General features: G+C 41.9%; 1 protein-coding gene across 18 annotated transcripts in view; it reads left to right on the top strand.

Moving 5' to 3' along the window:
- The first annotated feature begins 8,238 nt into the window (after positions 1–8,238).
- The window catches only part of MAPK8 (mitogen-activated protein kinase 8), a 93,129-nt gene continuing 85,401 nt past the window's right edge, over positions 8,239–15,966 (top strand). For 9 of the 18 annotated variants that reach the window (XM_081561870.1, XM_081561925.1, XM_081561885.1 and 6 more), the window contains exon 1: positions 8,239–8,379. The gene's annotated coding sequence lies outside the window, so the exon portion shown is untranslated. Of the gene's footprint in view, positions 8,380–9,362; positions 9,534–9,667; positions 9,839–15,966 lie in introns of those variants that run through there. The other 9 variants (XM_081561961.1, XM_081561917.1, XM_081561970.1 and 6 more) reach the window with 4 other exon arrangements.

The raw sequence follows: 15,966 nt of genomic DNA, 5'->3' as shown, positions 1-15,966 counted from the left end.
TTAATGTCTTACAGTTTTAAATGTAAATTTATGCAATGTCATTTTAATATTTCCTCTGATACCTTCTGTAATTTGTGCAAAGTTGAACAAGAAATGAAAAGCTGCTTCATGATTTGTGTGTAATTTAAAACGGCTATTGGTGCATTATTGCCTTATTGCTGTATCATCAATTACAAGGAAAAATCAATTTTAAAATTGTCATCCTCATTAATAATTGGTTCATCTGTAGCTTCATATGAAAATGGCATTCATTTTAATTGAATAAAACAATCCTTAACCTTAATTTCTAAGCCTGTAGATATTTGCTTTGCCATGTCACAGCAGTTTTCAAAACCAGGTATTCTAAACTTTTTGAAGAACTCTAACAATACCCTGATACGATTTACTGCAATGTCTGTGTTGCATCTGTATTTTCTGAAAAAGTACAGTGTGGTAGCTAACAAAGTTATCTGAGTAGGAGCAGAGTCTGTCGCTGTGCGTGTGCACGTGCACTCAGTTGTGTCCAACTGTTTGTGACTGTACTGACTGTAGCCAGCCAGACTCCTCTGTCCATGGGGACTCTCCAGGCAAGAATGCTGGAATGGGTTGCCATTTCCTTCTCCGTGCCATTTCCTACTTCAGGGTGTTTTCCTGACGCAGGGATCGAACCCGTGTCTCTTGTGTCTTCTGCATTGGCAGGTGGATTTTTTTTTTACTACTGAGCCACCTGAGAAGCCCTTCTGTCCTTGAGTTCAAGTCAAAGAATTCCTATTTGTGCAGATTTCCCAGGGAGGTGCTCTGGAGACTGATGGGAAGGTGCCTCTCACTGGGGTCCCAGCCCTGCCCTCATGCAGATCCCCTCCTCACTCCTGGGTCATGTTCATTGCTGCCACCACTGCTGCTGCTTCTGCTACTGCCACTGCCATTGAAATCAGTCATCATTCAAACTTAAAAGAATATATTTGAAAGTATGGGAAGTGCTGTTAATAAATACACTAGGGAAACAGGTGTAAACTGGGCCCATCATGGACAATCTGGGACATCTAGTTCTACCTGTCCAACACAAAGACTAGCAGTTCCTTGACTACTCACTTTATGAGTAATTTTTAGTTCTGCTTCACATCAACTGTTCACAGTGGTGAACATGCCTAGGGGCTGCTCCACGTCAGAAACTTAAACTACATTGTCTCATCTAATTCCTCTCTGGCCAGCTCCCTCAGGCATGCCCTTATGTACACTGACAACCATTCTCAGTCCTCAAGTACTGAAAACCCTTGCTCCTCGTGTGAATTTTGCCCCAATCTATCTGTCCTCTACTGGCCTCACCATACTTCTTGACTCACTGTACCTCTTGCCCAACCTGGACCCCACAGTCCTTATCCTGATCTTCCCAGGAATACTTTCAATTTCCTTGTCCTCCACCCTTTCATTCAATGTGCTCAGGAAAACCCCAGCTCCTGGATACTCCCTCCAAATGTTGTCTTTATTTCTCTGAGTTGAGAAAGATGCTACAGAAATATCCACCATTATGCCATTTTGAGGGATTTCCCAGGTGACTCAGTGGTAAAAAAAAAAAAAATCACCTGCCAGTGCAGGAGACACAAGAGATGCAGGTTCAATCCCTGGGTCAGGAAGATTCCCTGGAGTAGGAAATGGCAACCCACCCCAGTATTCTTTCCTGGAAAATTCCATGGACAGAGGAGCCTGGTGGGCTCTAATCCATGGGATTGCAAAGAGTTGGACACAACTGAGCACATGCACACACACTCACATACACACACACACACACACACACACACACACACACGCCATTTTGAAACCTGACTTTCGATTGCAACTGAATACCACTTAAAAATCCTTGAACTTGCTATTTACTTGGCACTCTTGTACTTCTTCCCTCAGATCTATAAGCTTTATAAGACTGTTTGGGGTGAAGGGAAGTCTAGTGCCTTGGCTAGTCTCTTCAGGGGAATTTCGTTTCTGTGTAGTTTTTTTTTTTTTTTCTTTTGTGGTTAAAATCTTTGCCCCACAAGCTAGCTCCTAATATTTGGTTTGCTCTTTGGCTTACTTCTTCCAGCCCTGTCCAGTCTCCCTCTCAGGGCTGCTGACCTCTGACACAATGGGGAATTTTACCTCCAAGATCCTGATGCCCACCCTTCTGTGAGGGTAGAATGAGCCATGTATTTGAATCTATCAGTTTGGTCCCATCTTCTCTAAGAATGTGCATAAGAGCATCTAAACAGGATGATCCTCATCTCTTTGTGGGCACAGCCTTGCTTGATTGCTTGGTGATAGAACCTCATGCCGTGGTCCTGCCTTTGAAAAGTTTACCTGTGATATCCCTATTGTTCCTGCTCATTCCAAGGGAAGAGGAGTCCTGCTATCTGCTCTGCATAGGCTGACATTTACCAACCACATTTTGGCTTTACAAGGAAATAGAACACTGTGAGGGGTAGGGAAACTGGGCTGGGTTTGAGACCTTATCCAGTCTTCGTGTGGCTTAGCACCTCCAGAAATAATTTTCTCCCCTATTTATGCTGGATTGTTTATCTGTCAAGCATCAGCTGGAGCATAAACTGTCTTAGATTCAGGAAGGAATGCTCACTTTCTTTCCTGTGTAGTTGTCTTTCATTTAAAAGGTCCATACCTTGAAGGGTTACGGCGTTTCCCTCTGCCTTTCCCCCACACAGAAGCTCTACTCTCCTCTGCCCTCTTCTTAGATCCACAATAAGCCTCAAGCTGGAAGGCTGATGCAGCTCAGAATGAATCTTGCTAGTTTGGGCATGAGGGGCAATGAGACCTACCCCAGAGAAGCAGAAGTGTTTTGTATGGGAATCCGCTTAGGGACAGGATAAAGGTGAGGTTGACATTCCTTTACCAGATGGTCTCTTACCCTCTGCTTTCTAGAAACAAGAACAGCATTTCAGGACCACTGGAGGACTCCAGATCACCCCTGGAGTCAGGGGCAGGAGACAAATCCTGTCCTGCCAGAGGCCTCTGGCAAGGCGGTCACAGTAACCTCTCTTAGTAACACTTCTGCTTTGCAAGGGGCTCAAAATCCTGCCACCTGAAGACAATGACTCTTAACTCTACAGGGATGCCAGAATCTCCTTCTTGCTAGCCAATAACACTACAAAAAGCCTTTCTAAATTTAGCTGGGAATGGGTAGAACTATTGGCAGAGGTTGGGAATTCATAGGAGACTCCCTACTAAAAGGTCATTTTCTGAATGCAAGCCAATCTAACATGAATTCCAGCTTTACATCTGAAAGGCAAGGGAGGGAGCCATGGAGGTGGTGATGGAGATGAAGGCAAAAGTGGGTGTAGAGACAGACATGGAGATGGAGGTGGGGATGAAGACGGAAATAGAGATGGAGATAGAGATGCAAGGGCGATGCGTCCTCCCTAAAACTGTCAAGGGAGAGAGGCCAGTAGTGCATGGCTCTCTTCTCTGTACCACGGAACCTAGATGAATTTTCTGCAGTAAAATGGCAAAATTTCACTGGGCTGGAGGAAATGTAGGTGAAAGGATTGTAAATGAGGCACAGAATCCTTGTTGAGACACCTGATGAAAAGTCTTCTTCCTAAATATATATTTATTTAAAACAACAGCAAGTATTTTATTTATTGTTACAGGACTTCAATGACATATTCTTTCCCTCCCACTTAATTCCCTTTTTTTTCTCCAGGGGATAAATATTGAATACCTTCAAAGCTGGATGTGGATGGCAAGAGGGAAATTTAGCACAGGTATATCTAAGCTGTGGCAGGCAGGGGTAGAACTTTATTAAAGAGCCAATAATGAAACAATTCCTCAGCTCTTCTTTTACTGAGTCAGCCCTCAATAGGTTCACAAGGAACTACAACCAGTTAACAAGGAAGAATGCCATGAGAAGGAAGAAGGAGGCCCAGAGCCATGTCTGAGTTACAGAAAGGATTTTGAATTTGCAGAATATAAAAGATGATAACATTTGATCACAAATAGTGAAATGCCTTCTGAAATCACACACATGCACATATATGTATATAAACATGCAGGATGTCTTTTTCTAGATGCAGATAAGTAGAAGCTGACAGTGGAAGGCTGAAGCTTAAACAGAAGCTCTTCCTGTGGAAAGAGAGGCTGTTAATAGCATTATAGAACTAGGTATGAAAATTGGGAGCTCTGTTCTGCAATACTCACTTCACAACTGCTCTGATTATTTTGTCTTTTGCTACCTCCAGCTGTTCAATATTATGTGGTGGGGAGTAGGAGGTACCTGTCAATACTTCCACCTGCCTGTCCAATCTTATATCCTCCACGCTTTCCTTCACCCCACTCTCCCAGGAAACTTACATTCATGCTTTTTCCTTTGTTGCACCTTTCCCTCCTAACAGTCTCCCTACCAGATGTAAATATCCTTGTGTCTTCCTTCACTTCCTGATTCATCATTACCCATCATCTCCATTTTCAATCTCCCATTCATTCCTTAGCTCACTTCAAACTACTTCTGGATCTAAGTACTCCAGGATTTTAAGCTTCCTCTTATACTTGATATCATTGATCAATACTTCTTGAATCCTTCTCCCCTGGTTTTCCTTCTTCCTCTTGGCAGCTCTTTCTCAGGCTCGTCTTTTTTGTAATGATTCAGTGCTGAAGTTCCTCAAGCCTGGCTCCAAGCCATGTTTTCTTCTTGTTCAGTACCTTTCCTCACTCAGGCCTAAGCTAACTAATCCACACCCAAGGCTTCAAGTCATCACTATCTGTCAATAATTCTTCTCTTATCCACCTGATCCCAGCTCTGAATAACACCTTCCAACTTGGCATCTCTTTGGTGCAGATCAAAACCTTCAAACTATTTGCTCTCACAATCTTTCCATGCAACCCTTGTTCTCTTCCAAGATTCCCATCTCGGTGAACCAGCACACACATCCCATCTTTGGCCACATGCAAAAAACTTATGACTTTTCCATAATAACTCCGTTTCTTTCACTGCCCACCTAAATCCATCACCAAGTTCTGTGTATTGGATCTCCCAAAGGGTCCTTTTACTGTTTCCATGACCACCACCCTAGAGCAAGCCTCCACCATCTGCCATCTAGACTATCCTGTGTCTACCTGGCCGCTTTTCAACATGTAATCTTTTCAAGATGCCATTCTGACCATGCCACATCCTTTGCTACAGCATGTCAGGTGCTTCCCATTGCACTTAGGATAAAGACAAGATTTTCAGCATGAGTTGTATGCCAGCAAATTTGGAAAACTCAGCAGTGGCCACAGGACTGAAAAAGTCAGTTTTCATTCCAATCCCAAAGACAGGCAATGCCAAAGAATGCTCAAACTACCACACAATTGCACTCACGTCACATGCTAGTAAAGTAATGCTCAAAATTCTCCAAGACAGGCTTCAGCAATACATGAACCCTGAACTTCCAGATGTTCAAGCTGGTTTTAGAAAAGGCAGAGGAACCAGAGATCAAATTGCCAACATCCGATGGATCATCGAAAAAGCAAAAGAGTACCAGAAAAACATCTATTTCTGCTTTATTGACTACGCCAAAGCCTTTGACTGTGTGGATCACAATAAACTGTGGAAAATTCTGAAAGAGATGGGAATACCAGACTACCTGACCTGCTTCTTGAGAAACCTGTATGCAGGTCAGGAAACAACAGTTAGAACTGGACATGGAACAACAGACTGGTTCCAAATAGGAAAAGGAGTATGTCAAGGCTGTATATGTCACCCTGTTTATTTAACTTATATGCAGAGTACATCATGAGAAACGCTGGGCTGGATGAAGCACAAGCTGGAATCAAGATTGCTGGGAGAAATATCAATAACCTCAGATATGCAGATGACATCACCCTTATGGCAGAAGGTGAAGAGGAACTAAAAAGCCTCTTGATGAAAGTGAAAGAGGAGAGTGAAAAAGTTGGCTTAAAGCTCAACGTTCAGAAAACTAAGATCATGGCATCTGGTTCCATCACTTCATGGCAGATGTTTGGGGAAACAGTGGAAACAGTGGCTGACTTTATTTTTTGGGGCTCCAAAATCACTGCAGATGGTGACTGCAGCCATGAAACTACAAGACGCTTACTCCTTGGATGGAAAGTTATGACCAACCTAGACAGCATATTAAAAAGCAGAGACATTACTTTGCTGACAAAGGTCCGTCTAGTCAAGGCTATGGTTTTTCCAGTGGTCATGTATGGATGTGAGAGTTGGGCTATAAAGAAAGCTGAGTGCAGAAGAATTGATGCTTTTGAACTGTGGTGTTGGAGAAGACTCTTGAGAGTCCCTTGGACTGCAAGGAGATCCAACCAGTCCATCCTAAAGGAGATCAGTCCTGGGTGTTCATTGGAAGGACTGATGTTGAAGCTGAAACTCCAATACTTTGGCCACTTGATGCGAAGAGCTGACTCATTGGAAAAGACTCTGATGCTGCGAAAGATTGAGGGCAGGAGGAAAAGGGACGACAGAGGATGAGATGGCTGGATGGCATCGCCAACTCGATGGACATGGGTTTGGGTGGACTCAGGGAGTTGGTGATGGACAGGGAGGCCTGGCATGCTGTGGTTCATGAGATCGCAAAGAGTCGGACACAACTGAGTGACTGAACTGAACTGAACTGAACAAATGAACATTTGAACAAATGAACAAATGAATTTATGTTTCATTTCAGAATCACTGGAAACAGGCCAGCCCAACATGACATGGAAGATAGTCTAACTGAATTCACTCCTTTATTCAATATATATGTATTATTCATTACTAAAGTAATATACTTTTTTTCTCATTATGAACACAATTTGGAAACCACGGGAAATACTCAAAATATAAAAGAAAACCAATTCACAGTCCAATGATGAACTACTGTTAAAATCAATTCAGTTCAGTCACTCAGTTGTGTCCGACTCTGTGACCCCATGGACTGCAGCATGACACGGTTCCGTGTTCATCACCAACTCCGGGAGCTTACTCAAAAACATATCCATCGAGTCGGTGATTCCATCCAACCATCTCATCCTCTGTCGTCCCCTTTCCCTTTCTCCTCCCTCCTTCAATCTTTCCCAGCATCAGGGTCTTTTTCAATGAGTCAGTTCTTCGCATCAGGTGGCCAAAGTATTGGAGTTTCAGCTTCAGCATCAGTCCTTCCAATGAATAGTCAGGACGATTTCTTTTAGGATTGACTGGTTGGATCTCCTTGCAGTCCAAGGGACTCTCAAGAGTCTTCTCCAACACTACAGTTCAAAAGCATCAATTCTTTGGCGCTCTGCTTTCTTTATAGTCCAACTCTCACATCCATACATGACTACTGGAAAAACCATAGCTTTGACTAGACAGACTTTTGTCAGGAAAGTAATGTCTCTGCTTTTCAATATGCTGTTTAGGTTGTTAAAATAATTTGCCACGTTTCTTTTAAGTTTTTTTCTATGTATGTGTCGTATATAAGTAGGATCATTCTCTCTATGTATAATAGATTTGGTTCTTTCTCTTAATGAAGTATGATGAACATTTTCCTGTGCCGTTAAGAGTCCCTCGAACACATGGTATTTAAACTGCTAAAATGTATTCTATTGCAAGCATGAACGTAATTTAGACATCTTTCCACTCGCCGAATATTTAAGGGCTTGCCAATTTGTCACTTCTATAACTAACATATACATGCTTTGTGGGGCCCAGAGACAAACAGGATAATGCAGTGACTTCTGTAGGAAGTGGATTTAGGGAAAACAGGAGGCAGGGTTTTCCAAGTGGCTGAAGAGAATATTTGCTTGAGGGTTGCTGAGCCCGAAGCAGGTGTCCTCAGAGTGGAACGTATTGTCAGTCATGGTAAAGAGCTTTTTGTCTCTCAGGTGTGAGCCTTAGCCATAGCGCCAGATTCCCGTGCGGGTCTGGATTAAGCGCATCTGACCTTCAAACTGTGGGGCAAGGAGCCCCAGAGGCCTTGGCTAGGACTAGCGGACCGCCCCCATACAAGCTGCAGGGCACTCAGGCCACACGCCGCCACGCGCCAGGAGCAAATCCCCGCCCCGTTCAGCATTCTGCCACACCCCTCACTGGAGACTCTCACACGCTCTTCTCGTAGCTCCGCCTCCAGGAGACCTCCGCAAGTCCGCCCAGCCCCCTGCAGTAGCCCCGCCCCCGGACTGCGGACTCCGCCCCCGCAATCCGGGCCCCCGGGCTGCCCCGCCCCATGGGCCTCTCGCGAAGCGCGGAGGCGGGGCCCTGCGCGATGACGTGAGCGGGCGTGCGCGGTGACGGCCCGCGTCCCTGTTACTCAGCGGAGCGGCGGAGGCCGGACGACGCGGCCCGGATCGCGGAGTCGCGAGCAGCGCTGGGTAACGGCTGCGGAGACCGTCGAGACGGCGCCGGTTCCCGCCGCCGGGCTTTCCTCTCGCCATTCGCTGCGCTGCCGGGTGAGTGCGGCAAGTGCCTCAAGGCCAGGGCGCCTGGCGGCCCCGCTGTGTTTATGTTATTGTGCCGCCGCCACCGCCTTTGCTCAGCCGTGACCCCCTCCCGGGAATGGGGACGGGAGCGCGCGGCGGGCGGGGGGCGCGCGGCGGGCGGGGGCGGCGCGGGAACAATAGCGGCCGAGGAGGTGGGGGCCGGCCAGGGGGCGTGGGGCTGCGGGACCCAGGCGCGTTCCGGCCACCCCCTCGGCCCCAACTCCGCCCGTCGGTCCTCGCGCGCCCTCCTCGCGCGGGTCCCGCGCCCACGTCGGGAGAGGAAAATGGAGCGGGAGGTGGGTGGCAAGTTGTAAAACACTTCGGCGAAGCTCTGGACGAAGGCGCCTAGTCGGCCCGCTGCTCCCCGGCTACCTCTCCCGGCGGCAGGGACCCGCAAAGAGCGCTCCGGTGGCCGGGTCGCGACGCCTGCCCGGCGCCCACGGGCACAGTGTTTTGTTTCTCGGTGGTTTCTTTGTGCTAATGTTCAGAGCCAACGCAGGCGGCGGTGCCGAAAGAGGCTGGAGTGGCCTTCAGCTCCGGGCTTCGAGGAAGAGTTGGGGCTCGAGGCTTGGACAGGAGGTGTCCGTCAAGCTCAGCGCGAGCTTCAGTGGTCAGCGCGCATTTCTCTTGAGGGTCACTCGGTGGCGACCTTTTGACTTTTTCATCCCACCCTCCCTTCTCTTTGTCTTGCACTTGTGTTTCCTGTCCTTCGATGGGGGCCAAGTCTGCTTTAAAGTACTGTGATGAACACTTTGCATTTTAATTTTTGAAAGTTTCCCGTCATATGTTGACTGTGAACTAACTTAATAACATGTTGACTACACGGTATCAGACAATGTCCAATGGTTACTATTTTTGCCTCTGAAGCTCACTGATTTTTCTAGTAGAATTCTGGTCTGTCAGTCCATTGTGTTTTAAGAAAAGTATCTGGCAAGTACCTCCTTGGTAATGAGAACATCTGTTTATTTCATTCATTCATTCATTCAGGAACTGTTCAGTATTGTACCCAGATGGAGTTTGAGGGGAAAGAGAAATACCCTTTAATGGAAGAAAATACTTTGACTGAACTATAACAGATGTACCTTTAAATTAGACGATTGTATAAATGATGTGTGTTAAAGAAGGTATAGTTATGCTTTGGATCATTTTACTATGTTTTAGTAGTATATCTGGAATTTCTAGTGTAACATTATACTTGTTAAGAAGTAGCGTTATATTTGGTCTAAATGTACAACAGCTTTTATGTATTTCCTTACAGTCATTTGTAATATTTACTTCAGAATCCCTTGCTGTGGGTTAAGCCTAGGAGGTCAGATGCTGTGAGTGAACATGTTTAGTGTGTACCTGATGTAACAAGCAATCAAAATGTGACTTCCTTGAGGACCGGCCTGTCTTGCATCTGTGTCTCTAACACCTAGCCTGGAATATAGTAAGTGTTCAATGAAAATCAGATTGATGAAAAGCTCTTTAGAGCTGATAACATCTAAACTCAAGCCTTAACAGAAAACATTTTAATGTTCTCTGTATAGTTTTGGAAGTCTCAAGCAAACTGTAACTTCCAGATGGCTAAATGATCAATTCATATATATTACCTGTCACAAAAATAGGGGCTTTTGAATCACTTCCGTATTAATTTTTTTTCCTATCACTTATAACCCATTGACTATCTTAAAATTAAACCTTGTCTAAAATACTGTTTAAAATATGTGTGTGTCTCTGTGTGTGATAAGTACACACAGATAGACACACAGTGATATTTCAACAGGAGCTATAATGATTGAATTTATCGTTTTGTGAATATTACTTGAAAAGTTTCTGAATACTCTTTTAAGTGGAAAAGTTAAAATAAAGGAAACAAATTGCATAAAAGTTTTTGTTAGAAATGTTTAATTCTAAATTCTTCATTGTACTATTACTATTGGTGAGGCATATGGGCCTAAAACTGAAAATAATATTAATTTATCCACATTACATCTCTTTTCTACTTAGTATATTTTAGCATTTGCTTTGGATATAAAAGAATTTGAGGTGAACTTATTCTGTGATTTAGAGAACAAATAAAGAAATAAAATGATACTTTATTAACATAAAGGGTGAAAATCTTGAGATACTAAGCTTTATTGCTTTACCTAGTTAATATATGTCAGATTTCAGTAAGGGTTTCTGATACAGATCCTCACAGTCATGCTATACTTGTGTCAAATCAGAGTTTTTTTGCTTGGTTTTCTAAATTCTGTTGGCTTTAAAAAATAACTTTTTCAAGACACCCCATACTCAATAGCAGTTACTCCTTATTCCACTCTACATTATCTTTAAAGGAAGAGATAGCACTGATTCTGGTAATAAGTATATTCCATTAATGAATTTGAAAAGGGCTCCCTTTAATTGTCCTGGAAGAGCAAAAAACTATATCCTTTATATCCCAGGAGAAAGGTCACTTGGAAGGAAATTAGTTTAAGAGTAAATTCTACCAAAATTAATGACGTTAGAATCTTAGCTGTTTGCTCAGTGCCTAATATTATGGAAATATCCTTGTGATGATACTCAATGCTTAGTGAAACAACTTGAAGTAATTTATCAAGTGACTAGTCACAAATTATCCTAGTTGCAATTAAAAGCTTGTTGAATAGAAGCCTGATTCTTAATGTCTTGACTTTGTCAGTGAGTTGAGTTTTGACATATTTGAGTCATCCAGATAATTGAGATGCTTTGTTGCACGTGTATAAAGTAATGTCTGATATTAAGATGCCAGCTCTCTAGAGATCTCTGCTCAAGACAGTAGTATGGATAGTAGTCTTACTGATTCATGTAGTTCAAGGAAGTCATTATAGGCACATAGCTTTAGATAGAAGTCATTTGCCTATTTCTGTGAGCTATGATGCTTATTGTCTTAGTCATGGGTTCTTTACATCAATATTTAGTACCTTTGTCTTCTTGCTCTAATGCAGATTAACTTGAACTTTGATTTCACAGATGAGTTCTGAGTCAACAAACTTTGCTGCTGAAAAGGTGACAGGAGCTTATTAAAGTAAGCTGCCCTTACTTCTGTCAATCAGGGCAATAGGTAGAAATAGACATTCCCAGGAATCAGATCTAGGTTCACTTCTCAGTTCTGTCATCTGAACTTTGTCGCCAACAAGCCCTAGAGCTGCAGACAAGTGGCTTATCTTTTTAGTTAGAACTGTAAACCGAGACTGTTTGAGCTTTTTTTTTTTTAAATAGAAAGGTTATTCCCCAGATAGTTGGTTCTTTAGAAAGCCTACTGAGACAAAAGAGTCCTTCTTCAGTGATACCAGAATCCTGTGTCAAGAACAACAATGAAACTTAAACTTTGTAATGTACAGAAGCAGAGAAAATTATTGAAGCAATATTTTCTGTAATATCTATACTTATAAATCAAATATAAAGCCTCACTGGAAGCCAGGAGTTCTTTTGTCCTTGTACTCAGTCATGTCCGACTCTTTGCGACCCTATGAAGTGTAGCCCGCCAGGCTCCTCTGTCCATGGGATTTTCCAGGCAAGAATACTGGAGTGGGTTGCCATTTCCTACTCCAGGAAATTTTCCCTACCCAGGGATCGAACCCGTGTCTGCTTTGGCAGGCAGATTCTTTACTACTGCCCACCTGGAAAGCCCCAGGAATTCTTTGGATGGTATATTTTATTCATTCCGTAGCACCAAGCTTACTAATGAGACTTGGTGCTTTCAGATACTTAGTGGAAAATGTGAAAAAGAAGAGTTTATTAGCCTCAAGAAGCTTATGATCAGGAATAGAACTTAAGGCATACCTAAACAGTGAATTTATGTTCTCTTAAAAGATTATGAGGCTTCTCCCAAATGAACAAATCTGGGAAGGCCAAATTTTATTGAAATGTAGTTTTTAAAATTATATGTGAGTGTGTATACGTATAAGGCCTTTTAGAGTATTTATTAACTGCCATTCTTTTTCAGTGTGGTGGGTTGTATGTCAAATATAGCACAAATATTGATACATGTCTCCATTCCATATACCTTTTGTAGTGCATCAGATTTGGTTAAAATCTGCCAATATTTTAGAATGTTAAGGTATTCAAACTTAGTTGTGGTTGCTAGCATGAACTTTCGAGTCAGCTGTGAGTTCCAATCCATACTCCAGATCTAACTAGCTACATGGCATAGGCTAGTTCAGTTTATGTAACATTTCTGGATATGTAGCATTATTATCTGTCAAATGAGAATAATAACAGCACATAATCTCATAGGTCTGTGAGATTTAAATAAGGTACTGCATGTGCAGTACCTGGAAGACTAGATGTAAGTATTAAGGACATTTTAGCTATTGTTATCACTAATTATTTTTAACTTGGAGCAAATGCAAAATGTCAAGTAAATTTAAAACCAATTTGATGTACAGTATCCATTCAGATTCTCCAGAATACACCAGTTTTTATCCCCTCCTCTGAGTCTCTGGGATTTTATTTAAAATTTTATCATGTCCTCTAATCTGTTTTTTTTTTTTTAAGTTTTGTTTTTTTTATTGGAGGTTAATTGCTTTACAGTATTGTGTTGCTTTCTGCCACGTCAACATGAATCAGCCATAGGTATACGTATGTCCCCTTCCTCTTGAACCTCCCTCCCACTTCCCACCCCTCTAGGTTGTCAGAGAGCACTGAGTTTGAGCTCCCTGCATCATACAGCAGATTCCTGCTGACTACCTCTTTACATATGGTAATATATATGTTTGAATGTTATTCTTTGAATTCGTCCCTCCCTCTTCTTTCCACAAGTCTGTTCTCTATGTCTCTGTTGCTGCCCTGCAAATAGGTTCATCAGTATCAAGTGTACCTTAATCTGAATTGACTGAAATAATTTAACATTTGAATCAGTAATCCTCTCTGCCTTAAAATTTGGAAATGTTCCCAAAGCAAATAATAAAGGAAAAATTTGCCACATTATCTAACACAAAGTTTTGCCACATTTACCTTTCCCGCTATAGAGAATTGCCAAAGCTTTCCTAGGTTTCTTTTGACAGATATCTGAAGGAATGGGAATCCAGGAGCTGTGAATAACTTTATCATGTACCCACATTTGAAGAAAATGGAATACTGTCACATCTTTTAAATTTAATCTTATTGAGATCTCTAATTCTGTGTGAAAAGTGCAAATTTGTTAGAGACTGAGTAACCGCAATAGTTCATTAACCATTTTCGAGAGGTTGTTAGGTAGCATCTGGAAATACTGTTTTTCTTTTCTCTGTTTTCTGTGTAATGTTTCTGTGGTTATTTTGGTAGACCAAATTTTTTGTTCCTTCTTGCGGACAGCGACTATGAGGTGATGTGTTTTGCACACACAGTATTTATTGAGAAGGCACTCTATACCAAATCAGGTATTAAGTGATTGTGGGGCCCACATGAAGTAGAAGTTAGTCTCTGCTTTCAATGAGTGTAACTTTATGGGAGATAAGAACAAACATAAGTGCATTTAGGTCCTAATACCAAGAATTAGGACCAAAACTAAGTATTGTTAGGCATTTCATTGGGAATTTCTTTAGGCATCAGGCTTCAGAGCTGGCTGGATGTTGAAGCGTTTGGGGGCTTCTGAACCAAACACCTTTAGCCCTGCCTTTTAAAATATACTGACTAGATAAACCACAAAAAGCAAAATTTCTTCTCTCCTAATTTCTGGTTAAAGTTGAGAGTGTGGTACAGATCAGTTAAAATCTAAATCAGAAGAAAAGACATACCTTATAGTCACCTCGAATCCACTTTGGAACATAACAGGACATCAAAATAAGTATATGAAAAGTTTGAAGATAACAGAAAAAGTGCAAGTCAAATGATACCTGGAATCCTCCAACTACTGTATTGAAGCTCTGAATACTGAGGGCTAGATTTATGCTTGCAGCACTTTCTTAAGCCTTTTTCTGATATTGATAAGTGTGGCTTACTACTTCTTGTTGCTGAGTGGCCTAAGCCACATCATATTGATGAGAACATTAGAAAAGAAAAACAGTCAGACCCACCTGCTTTGCTTGGCATGAAGTGTGAAAAACAACAGGAGATTGCTGTTTCCTAAAAGCTACTAATGGGAGTGGAAACCCACCATTCCATGCCTTGCTTCTGAGAGAGTGATTCTCTCTAAAATGCCATTTGGGTCAACAAAAAGTGAGATGAAGGAAAGCTACCACTGTATAGATTTCCCTGTGACTAGGAAATAAAACCAAGGTCAAAAAACCAAAGCATCTGGCTTTGTTACTGTTGAGAATTTAAGTCTTAGTGATTTGATTTTATTTACATTTTATTTATCTTTTGACGAAGCAGTATAATCATTTGATTCAGAATTCCAGTGATTTAGATATACAACAAAAAGTTTCCTTTCCACTCCTTGCAGCCCAGCCGCCCCATTCCTTCATGTGGAGACAGTGTTGAGTTTCCCATGAATCTTTCCGAAGGTTGTTAATGTGTGTGCTGATAATATAGATACATAATTCCTTTCCAAAACCTTTGGTCTGGATGTATTTCAGAATTAAGGTTTGGTTTTTTAGGGGTAGGGAGGAAGGAAGGACTTGGAAAAAAGATAATATAGTGCTTCCGCTATATTATCTAGAATCACTCCCAGGAGGTAGTGTACCATTCCATATTAAGCACATTAATATTTCTGTATAGAAAGCATAAATAGATAGTAAGGATAAATAAAAATTATAAGTAGTCTTGTGGAATTTTTGGTCAAATAGGTTTGATACCAAGTAGATTTGTGCTGAACTTAAGAAACTTGTATTTCTTGGAGCTTTATGGATTTCACAATTGCCAATGGGAGATTGTGTATCTTACATATGTTTATCCTTTGCCTCCCCTATTTTTTTAGATTGCAGACCATGCACATACCCTTCACCTTTTGTTTTTAACTTAACTGTCTAGCTTAGAGATGGTTTCATATTAGTCTTATCAGCCCATAAACAGCAACCTTATTCTTTTTCTTTCTTTTTTTTTTTTTTAGCACCTTCATGGTATACCACTTGTTTTAGCTCCGGCTGCTGTAACAAAATACCATAAACTAGGTGGTTTAAAAAACTAACGTTTATTTCTCACAGTTCTAGAGGCTGGGAAGTTTAAGGTCAAGGTGCTAAGAGATTTGGTTCCTAGTGAGAGCTCTTCCTGGCTTTCAGATGTCACCTTCTATCTGTGTCTTCATATGTAGAAAGAGTGCTCTGCTCCCTCTTCCTCTTTTTGTTACACTGATGCCATCATGGGGACCCCATTCTCATGACCTCTTGTAAACCTGATTACCCTAGGGTATTATGTAGGGGTTGGCTAGGGCTTCAACACAAGAATTTGGGGAATATTAAAAAATCCAGTAACACTGTTATACAGGTATAACATATGTTTAAGTAGTCCCTTTTTGAGGTACAGTAAGGTTGTTTTCAACACTTTGCTATCAGAAGACATGGTGCAGTGGGTTACTTTATGCATGCATAATTTCACACTTGTACAGAAATGTGTAGGATACACTTCCAGAAATGGAATTGCTAGGTCAGAACGTGTATGTGCATTTATAATTTTGACAGATACTGCTGAAGTGCC

This window comes from Giraffa tippelskirchi, chromosome 2 (genome assembly GCF_054371585.1).
Source record: "Giraffa tippelskirchi isolate mGirTip1 chromosome 2, T2T-mGirTip1v1.2.pri, whole genome shotgun sequence".
NCBI lineage: Eukaryota > Metazoa > Chordata > Mammalia > Artiodactyla > Giraffidae > Giraffa > Giraffa tippelskirchi.
The sequence above is the reverse complement of the archived record's forward strand: the minus strand, read 5'-3'. Positions and strand labels throughout refer to the sequence as shown.